Below are 5,000 nucleotides of genomic sequence, written 5' to 3' on the forward strand. Positions count from 1 at the left end.
GACGACTACGTCTTTCTTTTTTTCACGGCGCCTGAACGATTTGGGCAATTCTCCACAGCGCGTTTACTTTTTATCCACAACCTTTACCTGCCTTTTCCTCAGCGAGCATGCCAAAGTTGAGAGGAAAACGCCGTTTGGCATGGACAGGAGCAGGCGTTGACGACCAGGTCTTTTTTTTGGTCTTTTTTTTTCACAGCGCCGGAAGGATTCAGGCAATTCTCCAAAGCCGGTTACTTTTATCCACAACCTTTACTGGACCTTTTTTTTCTTTTTTTCCTTTTTTCTCTCTCCGAGCATGCCAAAGTTGATAGAAAACGCGGTTCGGCATGGACGGGAGCAGGCGTTGAGGAGTAGGCCTTTTTTTGAGGGCCCAGAAAGTATTTTGGCAATTTTTTACTTTTTTATCCACAACCTTTACCTGCCTTTTTTTCTCTCCGAGCATGCCAAAGTTGAGAGAAAACGCCGTTTGGCATGGACGGGAGGAGGTGTGGAGGAGTAGTCCATTTTTGAATGGCAGCGGAAAGATTTTGGCAATTGTAGCGAGGTTCTTCGGACTTTTATCCACAACCTTTACCTGCCTTTTCCTCAGCGAGCATGCCAAAGTTGAGAGAAAACGCCCTTCGCCATTGACGGGACCAGACGTTGACGACTACGTCTTTCTTTTTTTCACGGCGCCTGAACGATTTGGGCAATTCTCCACAGCGCGTTTACTTTTTATCCACAACCTTTACCTGCCTTTTCCTCAGCGAGCATGCCAAAGTTGAGAGGAAAACGCCGTTTGGCATGGACAGGAGCAGGCGTTGACGACCAGGTCTTTTTTTTGGTCTTTTTTTTTCACAGCGCCGGAAGGATTCAGGCAATTCTCCAAAGCCGGTTACTTTTATCCACAACCTTTACTGGACCTTTTTTTTCTTTTTTTCCTTTTTTCTCTCTCCGAGCATGCCAAAGTTGATAGAAAACGCGGTTCGGCATGGACGGGAGCAGGCGTTGAGGAGTAGGCCTTTTTTTGAGGGCCCAGAAAGTATTTTGGCAATTTTTTACTTTTTTATCCACAACCTTTACCTGCCTTTTTTTCTCTCCGAGCATGCCAAAGTTGAGAGAAAACGCCGTTTGGCATGGACGGGAGGAGGTGTGGAGGAGTAGTCCATTTTTGAATGGCAGCGGAAAGATTTTGGCAATTGTAGCGAGGTTCTTCGGACTTTTATCCACAACCTTTACCTGCCTTTTCCTCAGCGAGCATGCCAAAGTTGAGAGAAAACGCCCTTCGCCATTGACGGGACCAGACGTTGACGACTACGTCTTTCTTTTTTTCACGGCGCCTGAACGATTTGGGCAATTCTCCACAGCGCGTTTACTTTTTATCCACAACCTTTACCTGCCTTTTCCTCAGCGAGCATGCCAAAGTTGAGAGGAAAACGCCGTTTGGCATGGACAGGAGCAGGCGTTGACGACCAGGTCTTTTTTTTGGTCTTTTTTTTTCACAGCGCCGGAAGGATTCAGGCAATTCTCCAAAGCCGGTTACTTTTATCCACAACCTTTACTGGACCTTTTTTTTCTTTTTTTCCTTTTTTCTCTCTCCGAGCATGCCAAAGTTGATAGAAAACGCGGTTCGGCATGGACGGGAGCAGGCGTTGAGGAGTAGGCCTTTTTTTGAGGGCCCAGAAAGTATTTTGGCAATTTTTTACTTTTTTATCCACAACCTTTACCTGCCTTTTTTTCTCTCCGAGCATGCCAAAGTTGAGAGAAAACGCCGTTTGGCATGGACGGGAGGAGGTGTGGAGGAGTAGTCCATTTTTGAATGGCAGCGGAAAGATTTTGGCAATTGTAGCGAGGTTCTTCGGACTTTTATCCACAACCTTTACCTGCCTTTTCCTCAGCGAGCATGCCAAAGTTGAGAGAAAACGCCCTTCGCCATTGACGGGACCAGACGTTGACGACTACGTCTTTCTTTTTTTCACGGCGCCTGAACGATTTGGGCAATTCTCCACAGCGCGTTTACTTTTTATCCACAACCTTTACCTGCCTTTTCCTCAGCGAGCATGCCAAAGTTGAGAGGAAAACGCCGTTTGGCATGGACAGGAGCAGGCGTTGACGACCAGGTCTTTTTTTTGGTCTTTTTTTTTCACAGCGCCGGAAGGATTCAGGCAATTCTCCAAAGCCGGTTACTTTTATCCACAACCTTTACTGGACCTTTTTTTTCTTTTTTTCCTTTTTTCTCTCTCCGAGCATGCCAAAGTTGATAGAAAACGCGGTTCGGCATGGACGGGAGCAGGCGTTGAGGAGTAGGCCTTTTTTTGAGGGCCCAGAAAGTATTTTGGCAATTTTTTACTTTTTTATCCACAACCTTTACCTGCCTTTTTTTCTCTCCGAGCATGCCAAAGTTGAGAGAAAACGCCGTTTGGCATGGACGGGAGGAGGTGTGGAGGAGTAGTCCATTTTTGAATGGCAGCGGAAAGATTTTGGCAATTGTAGCGAGGTTCTTCGGACTTTTATCCACAACCTTTACCTGCCTTTTCCTCAGCGAGCATGCCAAAGTTGAGAGAAAACGCCCTTCGCCATTGACGGGACCAGACGTTGACGACTACGTCTTTCTTTTTTTCACGGCGCCTGAACGATTTGGGCAATTCTCCACAGCGCGTTTACTTTTTATCCACAACCTTTACCTGCCTTTTCCTCAGCGAGCATGCCAAAGTTGAGAGGAAAACGCCGTTTGGCATGGACAGGAGCAGGCGTTGACGACCAGGTCTTTTTTTTGGTCTTTTTTTTTCACAGCGCCGGAAGGATTCAGGCAATTCTCCAAAGCCGGTTACTTTTATCCACAACCTTTACTGGACCTTTTTTTTCTTTTTTTCCTTTTTTCTCTCTCCGAGCATGCCAAAGTTGATAGAAAACGCGGTTCGGCATGGACGGGAGCAGGCGTTGAGGAGTAGGCCTTTTTTTGAGGGCCCAGAAAGTATTTTGGCAATTTTTTACTTTTTTATCCACAACCTTTACCTGCCTTTTTTTCTCTCCGAGCATGCCAAAGTTGAGAGAAAACGCCGTTTGGCATGGACGGGAGGAGGTGTGGAGGAGTAGTCCATTTTTGAATGGCAGCGGAAAGATTTTGGCAATTGTAGCGAGGTTCTTCGGACTTTTATCCACAACCTTTACCTGCCTTTTCCTCAGCGAGCATGCCAAAGTTGAGAGAAAACGCCCTTCGCCATTGACGGGACCAGACGTTGACGACTACGTCTTTCTTTTTTTCACGGCGCCTGAACGATTTGGGCAATTCTCCACAGCGCGTTTACTTTTTATCCACAACCTTTACCTGCCTTTTCCTCAGCGAGCATGCCAAAGTTGAGAGGAAAACGCCGTTTGGCATGGACAGGAGCAGGCGTTGACGACCAGGTCTTTTTTTTGGTCTTTTTTTTTCACAGCGCCGGAAGGATTCAGGCAATTCTCCAAAGCCGGTTACTTTTATCCACAACCTTTACTGGACCTTTTTTTTCTTTTTTTCCTTTTTTCTCTCTCCGAGCATGCCAAAGTTGATAGAAAACGCGGTTCGGCATGGACGGGAGCAGGCGTTGAGGAGTAGGCCTTTTTTTGAGGGCCCAGAAAGTATTTTGGCAATTTTTTACTTTTTTATCCACAACCTTTACCTGCCTTTTTTTCTCTCCGAGCATGCCAAAGTTGAGAGAAAACGCCGTTTGGCATGGACGGGAGGAGGTGTGGAGGAGTAGTCCATTTTTGAATGGCAGCGGAAAGATTTTGGCAATTGTAGCGAGGTTCTTCGGACTTTTATCCACAACCTTTACCTGCCTTTTCCTCAGCGAGCATGCCAAAGTTGAGAGAAAACGCCCTTCGCCATTGACGGGACCAGACGTTGACGACTACGTCTTTCTTTTTTTCACGGCGCCTGAACGATTTGGGCAATTCTCCACAGCGCGTTTACTTTTTATCCACAACCTTTACCTGCCTTTTCCTCAGCGAGCATGCCAAAGTTGAGAGGAAAACGCCGTTTGGCATGGACAGGAGCAGGCGTTGACGACCAGGTCTTTTTTTTGGTCTTTTTTTTTCACAGCGCCGGAAGGATTCAGGCAATTCTCCAAAGCCGGTTACTTTTATCCACAACCTTTACTGGACCTTTTTTTTCTTTTTTTCCTTTTTTCTCTCTCCGAGCATGCCAAAGTTGATAGAAAACGCGGTTCGGCATGGACGGGAGCAGGCGTTGAGGAGTAGGCCTTTTTTTGAGGGCCCAGAAAGTATTTTGGCAATTTTTTACTTTTTTATCCACAACCTTTACCTGCCTTTTTTTCTCTCCGAGCATGCCAAAGTTGAGAGAAAACGCCGTTTGGCATGGACGGGAGGAGGTGTGGAGGAGTAGTCCATTTTTGAATGGCAGCGGAAAGATTTTGGCAATTGTAGCGAGGTTCTTCGGACTTTTATCCACAACCTTTACCTGCCTTTTCCTCAGCGAGCATGCCAAAGTTGAGAGAAAACGCCCTTCGCCATTGACGGGACCAGACGTTGACGACTACGTCTTTCTTTTTTTCACGGCGCCTGAACGATTTGGGCAATTCTCCACAGCGCGTTTACTTTTTATCCACAACCTTTACCTGCCTTTTCCTCAGCGAGCATGCCAAAGTTGAGAGGAAAACGCCGTTTGGCATGGACAGGAGCAGGCGTTGACGACCAGGTCTTTTTTTTGGTCTTTTTTTTTCACAGCGCCGGAAGGATTCAGGCAATTCTCCAAAGCCGGTTACTTTTATCCACAACCTTTACTGGACCTTTTTTTTCTTTTTTTCCTTTTTTCTCTCTCCGAGCATGCCAAAGTTGATAGAAAACGCGGTTCGGCATGGACGGGAGCAGGCGTTGAGGAGTAGGCCTTTTTTTGAGGGCCCAGAAAGTATTTTGGCAATTTTTTACTTTTTTATCCACAACCTTTACCTGCCTTTTTTTCTCTCCGAGCATGCCAAAGTTGAGAGAAAACGCCGTTTGGCATGGACGGGAGGAGGTGTGGA

Source organism: Babylonia areolata, unplaced genomic scaffold (assembly GCF_041734735.1).
Source record: "Babylonia areolata isolate BAREFJ2019XMU unplaced genomic scaffold, ASM4173473v1 tig00006938, whole genome shotgun sequence".
Lineage (NCBI taxonomy): Eukaryota > Metazoa > Mollusca > Gastropoda > Neogastropoda > Buccinidae > Babylonia > Babylonia areolata.